Source organism: Leptodactylus fuscus, chromosome 5 (genome assembly GCF_031893055.1).
Source record: "Leptodactylus fuscus isolate aLepFus1 chromosome 5, aLepFus1.hap2, whole genome shotgun sequence".
NCBI classification, from domain to species: domain Eukaryota; kingdom Metazoa; phylum Chordata; class Amphibia; order Anura; family Leptodactylidae; genus Leptodactylus; species Leptodactylus fuscus.
In genome coordinates, this window is record NC_134269.1 from 85,002,738 (window position 1) to 85,015,681 (window position 12,944).

General features: G+C 39.8%; 1 protein-coding gene across 1 annotated transcript in view; it reads left to right on the top strand.

Annotated features, from left to right (window-relative positions):
• ENTREP2 (endosomal transmembrane epsin interactor 2) overlaps positions 1–12,944 on the top strand; it is a 638,923-nt gene that overhangs the window by 526,346 nt on the left and 99,633 nt on the right. The gene's annotated exons all lie outside the window — the stretch shown is intronic.

A 12,944-nucleotide genomic window follows, 5' to 3' on the forward strand; every position in this document is an offset into this window, starting at 1 on the left:
TTTGTGATTGGAGTTAAAGAGGACCTTTCATGTCTGACATTAGCGTTATTATTAGAGATGAGCGAGTAGTACTCGATCGAGTAGGTATTCGATCGAATACTACGGTATTTGAAATACTCGTACTCTATCGAGTACCATTCGCTATTCGAATGTAAAAGTTCGATGCAGAACCAGCATTGATTGGCCGAATGCTATACAGTCGGCCAATCAACGCTGGTTCTTCTCCTACCTTTAGAAGTCTTCTCCGTGCAGCTTCCCCGCGGCGTCTTCCGGCTCTTCATTCACTCTGCCAGACATCGGGCCTGGACAGAGCCGACTGCGCATGTCCGCTTGTAGTGCAGGCAGTGCGCTGAATTCAGTACATTATAAGTTTTGCCAGTATGCGCCCTAGTGCGAGAAATATTGGTGTCATTAGTTTCAGCACTGATATCTCTTCACTGTCAGAAGGGCAGGCCTTACAGCTCAGCGTCATCACTGGGCTGTGAGAAATGCCCCGAGACAGTTTACAGCTATGAAAGAGTAGTCACTTGTCTTCCTGACAGTGGAGGGATATCGGCGCCATTAGTTATCAGGGCACATACTGACAAAAAACTGACACTGTGCTGAAGTCAGCTTTCTAGCAGTATGTAATACCACCGATGTCAGAGGACATGAATGGTTCTCTTTAAATTGAATTTAGACATCCATAAATCTGACAAGCAGAGGCATCCCCTCTCTGTCCACTTTTTAGAAAACTGGTTTTAAAAAGGCGTGATAGCTCATCCCCATTGTGTCATGTAACATGCATTACTTACTGCAATTTATCTATAAAATTATGGAAAATATTTTATCTATGCAGTGTTACATTGGTAATTTATAGATGAGAAGCATCTGAACCATTTTCTTCTCAGAGAGGCCTTCCATTTTCTGTGTATCCCCTTAAATTAAATCCCATTATTTCAAATTACAGGGTATTATGAGGAAACAGCAGAACCTTAACCTTTTCCTCGCAGACTTAATTACAGTCATCGTAATGCATAATTACTGGAGGAAGACGGAAGATAAAAGCAGTTACTGTGTTGGGTAACAACACATTTTTTTTTTTTTTTTTACTTGAAGACACTTTGAGGGATTTTGGCCCAAGTTTATTTTAAAACAAGTGCTACTTGAGTTGCATTACAAAATAACATTTGATTGCAGACTGTGCAAGGCAATATTGAGTGCCCTTAAGAGAAAATGTATCGTACACCTACACGCCTGCGTCCCAGGTATCCAATGTGTTTTTACTTGAATCACTAAGGGATTTATTTATTTTGCTCGGCATGGCTTACAGTATTCTACCAAGCTTGAATTATTGCTGCTTGCAATTAAAATGGCTTGACTAACAATTAAAATATATACCGTATAGCCAGACGAACAATAGTAATACTGCACATGACCATTTTCAATGACTTTTTAATTATTTTTGTTGTGAGTTAACACACTGAAGCAAGTTAACATAGTCAAGTTAAAGTTTGCTATGTGTGTACCACATTGGGGCAAACTAAGTAGTAATGTCTAAAATTTAGACCGTGTCGACTATACATTGTTGAAATGGTCATATTTATTATAGTTGTTGATGCTGGATGAACTGCTACATCTTTAGACTGCGTAGTTTTAAAGACCACAAATAAGTGTTTCCTACTGATGACCTGATCTATATTGTGTCTGAGTATCGGACCCCTATCAGCTATTTCAGCAACCTCTGACTCTCCAAGGCTACACAAGCAGCTGATCTGTGTGGGGTCCAGGTCCTTTGTGGATAGGTCACCAGCTTGGGGCTTGACAACCCCTTTAAATTTATTCCACCTAATGGTTGACTTACTTTGTTTAAAATTACTTGGATAATATGAATTGATTTTCATACATTGTCTGATAATTATATATACTGTAAGTCAATAGTGAATTTTATTTAGTTTCTTTTTGAATTCTAGGGTTTTATGGTGTTTGGTTTTTGGCACTGTGCATTATGGCAAAACAACTCCAACTCAGTTTTGTAAAAAAAAAAAACATTGTTCCAGAACCAAGCCATACTTGTTTAGTCATTTTCTAATTATACTGTTAATTGGATATTTAACATGCTTTTTGTGGTGGCCTATAGAGTCTTAGATGTAGCTCCTGGTTTTCACTCTCTATTAGGCTGAGGTATCACATAGCGAAACGCAGCAAAAAAAAAAAACGCTGCAGAAAAAAAAATCTGCAGTGGATGGGATTGGCCAGAATCTCATTCATTTTGCAAGTACTGTAAAATGCAGATTTTTTTTTTTTGCTGGGGCATTTCAAGAAAGCTGTGTTTTCGCAACATGGGGCTTCAGCCTTAGGTATTTTGTATGAGCATTTCATTATCTGACTCTAGGGTAAATTTGCTGGGACGTTCCACTCTTGCAAAGTTTGCTAGCAGTCTCAAATGTTTGCCACTTGTAAATGGGAAACCGTAATTATTTCCCTTAGGTAATTGCTGATATCTTTCCTCCTTGGCAGAAAACTGTCATAACATCAGCTTTCTGATCATGAAATAATCTAGATTCTTTGATTGGCAGCACCCTGCTACAACTTCCCCTCATAATTCTTAATACCCTCATCATTTTTCACGCACTCCTTCTGCATTTTGACCTAGTTTTTGCTAAAGAGGACCTTTTTATGCCATATAAGATTGGCAATGTTATATACCATTGCGAAGAGTACTGTCTGATCCACTTCCACAGATATTGGTTTCAGCTACCAATATGAGTGTATTCTCAGAGGAACCGACCTGACAGCTTAGCATCATCACTGGGTGATGGGGAATGACCTCTCACAGTATACAGTAAAACTATAGTAGTATATTAGAAAAGCATTCCTCACCATCCAGCAATGAGGCTCAGCCGTGAGGCTCGTGGACAGTGCAGTGATATCAGTAGCCATAATGAACACAGCAATATCTCTGGAATTGTGGTAGACACCAGCAAAATTGATAAAACTTCTGATCTTAGAGGAGGATTCTCTATCAACTTAGTACTTAGGACATATAGGACTTAGAAGAGGACCTTCTATACAAATAATGACATGGTATAATTTATGATGTGCTTTTGTTCATCTGATGTTGTATTTACCTAATTTTAAGACCTTCCAAGGACCAGATGTTTTTTATTACATTCAGAACTTCTGATCCTTAAAACCTTAGATTTCAGGGAGGTTGCATGTTGTTCTTCTTATAACTGAAACCTCCAGCCAACCATAGTCTTTATGGATATTATATTTCTTGTAGTTTCTGATTTAATCTTTCCTAAAACTCATGTTGCCAATTGTTTCTTGACCCTTAAATCCAAAAGCTGTTGCTTATCACTGATACTATTAGATTGAATCTAATCCAGACTCTGTTCTACTGAAATTTAAGGTCATGAACTATCCAGTATCTCTACAGTTTCCCATCTACTATTTGTCATCAGAATTTTAAGTTAATTGTTAAAATCATGTATTGTTTTTCTAAGTAATATGAAAATTAGGTGTTGTAAAGTGTCTATTGGCAAAGATAATACTTTGTTCAAACCCTTTATTACGGTTCTATTATAACAAATGTTTTTCTCTATGTTGCCATACATTTTCTAGGATTATGCTGACCTATTAGTAGACATCACTTACGATACTTGCCATTCTCAGTGATGCCCACATGCTTTGAAGTCCTCTCTGATGTGTTGGTTCTTTATGCCCTCCTTCTGCTGATTCACAGCTTTATCCCAAAAGCATGGTAAAAGGAAGAAATCGGTCAATCAGCAGCCAGAGGGTGGGGGTGGGAGGAAGCCCCTCTCGAATGTGATGACTTCCTTGTAATACAGCATTTAAGTGTACGTCATGCTATTGATGCTAAAGCTAGAATAATACGATATTCATTTTATTTTGACAGTCACATATATATATATATATATCTCCCTATATTATAAAAATGAATTTCTGTCTGTCTGTCTGTCTGTCTGTCTGTCTGTCTGTCTGTCCGTCCGTCTGTCTGTCTGTCTGTGCTCTAATGCGAACCAAACGACTGGCCCGATCTTCACCAAATTTGGTACAGAGATACTTCAGATATCCGGGAAGGTTTAAGACGAGACTCCAACTCGCTCGGACGTACCGTTGCTGAGATACAGCATTCCAAACACAGTGCCCCCCCCCCTTAGCCAATACAAACCTGCAAGTCTTTCACTCATATTCCAACTGCAATACACACGGTCACTCCACATACACAACCCAACACTGATATCCAAACTGAGATACACGCATCAGAGGATTAGATACACAGATCAGCACACAGTATCACACGCCAGAGGATTAGATACACGCGTCTGCACACAGTCCCACAAACCAGAGGATTAAATACGCGCTTCTGCACACAATTCCACATGCCGAAGGATTAGATACACGCGTCTGCACAAAGTGCCACACGCCGGGAGATTGGATACATGCGTCTGCACACAGTACCACATGCCAAAGGATTGGATACACGCATCTGCACATAGTTCCACACACCAGAGCATAAGATATGCACATCTGCACACAGTACCACATGCCGTAGGATTAGATACGTGCATCTACACACAGTTCCACATGCCGTAGGATTAGATACGCGCCTCTTCACACAATACTACACAGGGGAGGATCAGATACGTGTGTCTGCACACAGTACCACACTTTGGAGGATTAGATACATGCCTCTGCACACAGTACCACAAGTCAGAGAATTACATACATATCTCAGCACACAGTACCACACGGGGAGGATTAGATACGCACATCTGCACACAGTACCACATGCCAGAGGATTAGATATGTGCATCTGCACACAGTACCACACAGGGGAGGATTAGATACACACATCTGCACACAGTACCACAAGCCAGAGAATTATATACGCGTCTCAGCACACAGTACCACACAGAGAGGATTAGATACACGCGTCTGCACACAGTACCACATGCTGTAGGATAAGATACACGCATCTACACACAGTTCCACATGCCATAGGATTAGATACGCACCTCTTCACACAGTACCACACAGGGGAGGATTAGATACGTGTGTCTGCATACAGTACCACACTTTGGAGGATTAGATACATGCCTCTGCACACAGTACCACAAGCCAGAGAATTAGATACGCGTCTCAATACACAGTACCACACGCAAGAGGATTAGATACGCGCATCTGCACACAGTACCACATACCGTAGGATTAGATATGCGCGTCTACACACAGTTCCACTCGCCGTAGGATTAGATACACGCCTCATCACACAATACCACACAGGGGAGGATTAGATACGTGCATCTGCACACAGTTCCACACACCAGAGGATTAGATAAGCACGTCTGCACACAGTACCACATGCCATAGGATTAGATACGCGCGTCTGCTTACAGTTCCACATGTCAGACGATTAGATACGCACATCTTCACACAGTTGTACACGCCATAGGATTAGATACACGCGTCTGCACAGAGTACCACATGCCATAGGATTAGATACACATGTCTACACACAGTTCCACACTCCAGAGGATTAGATACGCGCCTCTTCACATAATACCACACAGGGGAGGATTAGATACGTGCGTCTGAACACAGTACCACACTTTGGAGGATTAGATACATGCCTCTGCACACAGTACCACATGCCAGATAATTAGATACGCGTCTCAGCACACAGTACCACACGGGGGAGGATTAGATATGTGCATCTGCAGACAGTACCTCACGCCAGAGGATTAGATACACCTGTCTGCACACAGTACCACACGCCAGAGGATTAGATACGCGCGTCTCCACATAGTACCACATGCCGTAAGATTAGATATGCACGTCTGCACACAGTTTCACTTACTGGAGGATTAGATACGTGCCTCTTCACACAATGCCACACGGGGGAGGATTAGATACACACATCTGCACACAGTACCACACGCTGGAGGATTAGATATGTGCATCTGCGCACAGTACCACACCAACAAGGATTAGATACTTGCGTCTAAACACAGTACTACACGGGGAAGGATTAGATACAGCATTATTCCTGGTATCCATAACAACTGATCACAGGTTTTTCACTGATATCCAAAATGAGATACACATAATCACATGACGCTTATGGACATACACACAAACCACATACAAAATACACCAGTGCAAAATTGGACATTTCTTATGGGGCCACTACACAAACATAAAATGTAATATACCCGTGCGAAGCCGGGTCCTCCCTCTAGTATGTATATATATATATATATATATATATATATATATATATACAGTTGCTTTATTGAATTCTGGCTTCACTACTTCAAAGTTACCAAGATGTTAAAGAAACTTTCGGGGACACTTTGCTTTTGACTCAGTGTATAAAAGCCGATTATATGTGGTATTAACTTATCACTGTGGTAACTGCATCTTCATTTGAAGTATCCCTGCTCTTTAAGTGCATACATATAAAGCCAGGTGCACACTGTACTGTATCTAATGCTAAACATGAGAAGAAGAAAAATATGGCACCGAGCCGACCCTAGTGTAGTAAATTCAGCACAAGTATGAGTAAAGGTAAGCAAATGGAAAGCCGCTCACCTTAGGGGGTTGTGTAGGACACAACAACCCCAACAATTAAAAAGATGTTAGAAACCGAGAGGGAAGCAGCTGGAAGAAACGTCACTGGGACGTAGAGGCATCAACAGACTTGGACCAAAATCTTCAGAAGGTTTGGCAAGGAGAAGCACTCACCCAATTGGATAACGATATGTTTATTAAGGCACGATGCGTTTCAGGCATTTAGGCCCTTTATCAAATGCAATAAATCACCTTCCCAGAGCAGCTGGGAGTCTTAGTGGTTCAGAGTTCAGGCTCTATGATACCTTCTGAAGATTTTGGTCCAAGTCTGTTAATGCTAAACATGGGCATTGCTTAATGGTCAGTAACAATACAGCCCTCTCAGCCAAACAGTACACACTTCTGCCGCATTAAAAATATCACACTTACTGAAATACAGTGGCCTCGTTTTATTCCTGGCACAGTTATCAAGTAACTTTATTAGACTAAACATATAAATAAGACAATGAAAAACATTTTAACATAACTATACAATTCTAGTCACAAAGACAACACACTAAAAATTTAATTTCTTAATCTTTTACAGTTCACTTTTAGCCCTGGAGCATTAGCATCCAATATACTTAGAAAAAACCCCTATATATATATATATATATATATATATATATATATATATATATATATATATATACACAGTCCTATGAAAAAGTTTGGGCACCCCTATTAATCTTAATCATTTTTAGTTCTAAATATTTTGGTGTTTGCAACAGCCATTTCAGTTTGATATATCTAATAACCGATGGACACAGTAATATTTCTGGATTGAAATGAGGTTTATTGTACTAACAGAAAATGTGCAATATGTATTAAACCAAAATTTGACCGGTGTAATAGTATGGGCACCTCAACAGAAAAGTGACATTAAAATTTAGTAGATCCTCCTTTTGCAAAGATAACAGCCTCTAGTCGCTTCCTGTAGCTTTTAATCAGTTCCTGGATCCTGGATGAAGGTATTTTGGACCATTCCTCTTTACAAAACAATTCAAGTTCAGTTAAGTTTGATGGTCGCCGAGCATAGACAGCCCTCTCTCAAATGATCTGAAAACAAAGATTGTTCAACATAGTTGTTCAGGGGAAGGATACAAAAAGTTGTCTCAGAGATTTAACCTGTCAGTTTCCACTGTGAGGAACATAGTAAGGAAATGGAAGACCACAGGGACAGTTCTTGTTAAGCCCAGAAGTGGCAGGCCAAGAAAAATATCAGAAAGGCAGAGAAGAATGGTGAGAACAGTCAATGACAATCCACAGACCACCTCCAAAGAGCTGCAGCATCATCCTGCTGCAGATGGTGTCACTGTGCATCGGTCAACAATACAGCGCACTTTGCACAAGGAGAAGCTGTATGGGAGAGTGATGAGAAAGAAGCCGTTTCTGCAAGCACGCCACAAACAGAGCCGCCTGAGGTATGTAAAAGCACATTTGGACAAGCCAGCTTCATTTTGGAAGAAGGTCCTTTGGACTGATGAAACAAAGATTGAGTTGTTTGGTCATACAAAAAGGCATTATGCATGGCGTCCAAAAAATAACAACATTCCAAGAAAAACACTTGCTACCCACTGCAAAATTTGGTGGAGGTTCCATCATGCTTTGGGGCTGTGTGGCCAATGCCGGCACCGGGAATCTTGTTAAAGTTGAGGGTCGCATTGATTCCACTCAGTATCAGCAGATTCTTGAGAATAATGTCCAAGAATCAGTGACAAAGTTGAAGTTACTCCAGGGATGGATATTTCAGCATGACAATGATCCAAAACACCGCTCCAATCGACTCAGGCATTCATGCAGAGGAACAATTACAATGTTCTGGAATGGCCATCCCAGTCCCCAGACCTGAATATCATTGAACATCTGTGGGATGATTTGAAGCGGGCTGTCCATGCTCGGCAACCATCTAACTTAACTGAACTTGAATTGTTTGTCCAAAATACCTTTATCCAGGATCCAGGAACTGATTAAAAGCTACAGGAAGCGACTAGAGGCTGTTATCTTTGCAAAAGGAGGATCTACTAAATATTAATGTCACTTTTCTGTTGAGGTGCCCATACTTTTGCACCGGTCAAATTTTGGTTTAATGCATATTGCACATTTTCTGTTAGTACAATAAACTTCATTTCAATCCTGAAATATTACTGTGTCCATCAGTTATTAGATATATCAAACTGAAATGGCTGCTGCAAACACCAAAATATTTAGAACTAAAAATGATTAAGATTAATAGGGGTGCCCAAACTTTTTCATAGGACTGTATATATATATATATATATATATATGTATATATCTGTATATATACAGGTATATACACACACACGTTGTCTGGAAGTAAGTACACAAAATGAAAGGGTGGACTTTAGCTGGTATATGAAGCATTTTTTATTTATAAACATGCGACTGGAAATGCACCGTTGTGTCGCTGCAGGTAGACCGAGATATCTGTTTCCTATCCCTCGCTGCACCATGTGAAAGGAGAAATGAAGTAGAGAAAGCGCATGTGAAGTCCATTGTGTACACAACGCCTGTGCCAACCCGCAAAGAGCTTGTGAACCGCATCCAGGCTGCATTTGTCATGGTGAGGGCCATGCCATGAGTCTGTGAACGGGTGCGTCAATCCATCTCCTGGCGTTGCACTGCTTGCATTGAGCCAGGCGGACAGCAATTCGAGCAATTTTTGTAAATAAGTAACAGTGATTAGACTGATTTCCCATTAAAGCACATTCTCTTCTTCGTTTCTCCTTTCACATGGCGCAGTGAGGGATAGGAAACTGACATCTCGGTCTACCTGCAGCGCCACAACGGTGCATTTCTAGTCACATGTTCATTAATAAAAAAACACTTCATATACCGGCTAAAGTCTACCCTTTCATTTTGTGTACTTACTTATTTTACATTTTTAGATACAATACTGATCTGTTATGTATTTATAAGATCCCCAGCTGCTTCACTTACAATACTATTTTCTGACAAATTACACCATCTAACACAACGTACTAAAAATGAAAGGGAACCTGTCAACAGGAATTCATTCTCTATATCAGTCACAGTATCTTATAAAGCAACTGAAGAGTGTGAAAACGAACCCATTCTTATAGCCCAGCCATGCCGCAGTGTGTAGAAAAAGATGTATTATTGAATAAGCTAATGGATTTTATAAAGTTGAAAGTCAGTCAATAAAGCCAAGTTCTCCATGCCCCTGTGCTTTAATTGAAGTCCCTGATTACAGGGATGTCAGTAGATATCATTCTGTAAATTACACACGCGTACTGTGGTCATGCATATCATGGTACATGCTCAGAAAGCAGAAGTAGTCAGGGAATACACCCAGGCAAATAACACATATTCCAGAATTAGGAGAACTCCTCCTTCAGGTACAACATCGCAGTGCATGCTGAGGATTTCTGGAAAGCTATGTAATGACTTCCCTATACTTACGAACATTGACATCAACTGCACTGAGCTTGGAGAACTTGACTTTATTGGCTGATTCTCCACCCTCATGACTTTGAACAAGTTATTAGCATATTGAATAAAAATAAAATGGGCCATAAGAAAGTTCATTTTTAGCTGTTCTATAAAATTGATGGCATATTCCTAAAAACAGGCCATCAATTTGGGGTTGGTGGGACTCTAACCATGTGCTAGCAGTGATTTTGAGTATTTCAGTAGCGCTCCATTGAAGTATATAGAACATCAATTCAGTTTTCATAACCACTGTGAATGAGACAGTAAGTGTGCATTGCAGCTCCCAGCATGTAAACTATGGCAGGAACCGCGGTCATGTAAAAAAAACAACTGGCGTGTGGGGTCCTGACAGGCGGTTATTCACTTTCATAATATTGATAGCCAATCTTATGGGAAGGCAATTAATAGTATGAATGTGAATTACCCCTTTAAAGTGGAAGTAAAATCTATATACTGTATTCCTGGCTTTTACATTATCCTCTTAATAGCCAGGCCCAAAAGGCTACGTTTACATGGTAAAATTTTAATCAATATTTTACATATCTTTTGTAAAAAAAAAACTTCCGGTGAAACCCAGAAAAAGATTAGCTCTTCCATATTGTGGATCTACTTCTTGTTTTTAACTAAAATTACTGATACAAAGTATTGTTGTGAAAAAGTGGCCTAAATGTTCGTTCTTTTAACATATATTGAAACAATTGTTACACACCGAACAACATTAGGTGTCCGATGAATGTGCTGACCACTATTCCTCCTGTTCCCCCATACTAATGAAGGCTGGGTTCAGCTATGTGTGCAAGTGTCCTGAATGGGGAGAGACGAGAAACCTTCTAGCTGATACCTGCCTTGAAAACGGATGATCCTTTTCTCCCCTACAAAGATTGAGTGAGTATCATCTGAACATTCAGGGCACATTAGATGGTTTCCCAGTCCTCCTGAAATCTTTGGGCTAGGCTGACCTTTAATCTAATGATTTAGACTGTATTGATTTATAGAAAGCTACCCATAAATGTTAGGGTAAGTTCACATGGGGTTTTTTGGTTCAGAACCTGAGGCAGAGGGCACCTCAGGTTCCGATCCAAAAGCTGGGTAGCTGCGACTGAAAGCCGGTGCACTGCACCGGCATCCAGCCACGCGCTCCACTCCGGATTAGGCCCAATGAATGGGCCTAGTCTGGAGGAGAGAGTGTCTTCAGGCCAAATAGCAAGGCAACTCGGCCTGAAGAATGAGCACATAAGCCAACTCCCGGAAAAAGCTCCTGAGCGGGAGATGTCTTTTTGGTCAGGATTTGGAGGTGAACACAGCCTTAAAATTCTGACCAAAAAACTCAGTGTGAACTTACCCTTAGAGTCAAAATATTGTCTACCTGGCTCCTGGGATTTAAGGATCACATAAAATGAGGATCAGCTGTAAGAAATAGGAACACGTAGAGGAACAATGATCCTAAGAATTTAGACGTAAACTGGGATCTTCGTTCTGATTATGCACCCCTTCTATTTTCTTCATCCCTTTGCTATCCAGTTGTATCCATATCATGAAAACTTATAAACCTCTTCCATTAATCCATGATAAAAAATGCTCCGACTGTTGGAGAGCAACTGAATTGCTAAAAAATGTGTGAGTGGTATTGGATGAGAAATGGTCTCCTGATGTCTTTTTCATAGTGACTGTAGATCACAATAATGCAAGCAGACAACAGCTCAAATATGAATGCAACAGTTCAAACTCAATACTGAGTTTTGCCTATAGCAAATATTATTAGCTCACTTCTTTCTAGAGGCAAGAGTTAAAGAGACAGCCTGCCAAAATCCAGTGAAAGTGACATGACAACAAAACCTTGCCTATGGGAGAAGCAGAGACACCATGTTCTTCCATTGACGTCAACTGTGATTTTTCCAGTGTTGAGCACGAGGAGCCGGGTCAAAGGGTCCACACTTCATTTGATCTTCAGAGCAGTCCCTGCTGTACCGTGTACTGGTTAGACTTGCTAACAGGCTCATTAGGCTTCTGTTTCCCCATATAATTGAAAGTGTTTGTCTGCATTACTGTCTATACCACTTGTGATATTCTCACATTTCAGAGCGGATTGCACACTAGAAATAGAATGGATTGAGAGGTGTCATTCTGGCCAGTGAAGCATAGATAATGAAGTTACATTGATACTGACTAATAGGAACAATGCTAATTTGCAATATTAACAGCAAGAATGATAAGATTCGTTACATGTGTAAATGACTGTGGATTCAATTAACTAATACTGACAGCACCAAACACACAGTCTAAATAGATAATCTATGCTTCAAATGGATTAATTGACATTAAATGGAACAAGTATTTTCATAACAAAATCATCCTGTGGATCTGTCAACTATTTTATTCTTTGGCTTCTATTTCTGTTGCCATAGACTGAAACATTCTATGTAAAAAAAAATTTGTATCAAAGTTTTGGTTATTCAGCTTGGGTACACAAATTAGGGTCATTTAGTTACTATGTATATATATATATATATATATATATATATATATATATATATATATATATATATGGCTGGAGAGTACAGGAAGAAGGATCCACCACATCTACAGGATATATAGTTTCATCATCATAAACAGTGATTCTCTTCCATAAGAACAGTACAGAACTTTTTGCCACATAATATGGGATGGTAGGTTCATTAAATGGGTTTTGTCATGAAAAGTATTTATCCTCTATTAGCAGAAAAACTGATAAGACACATTCATAGGGTGCAAAGAGGTTTGACCTTTTTCAGGATCAATACTGTAAGATATGTTAAATTTTATTTCGTCATGGATTTTTTTCAACCTCACCAACTAAAAATGTATACATTTTT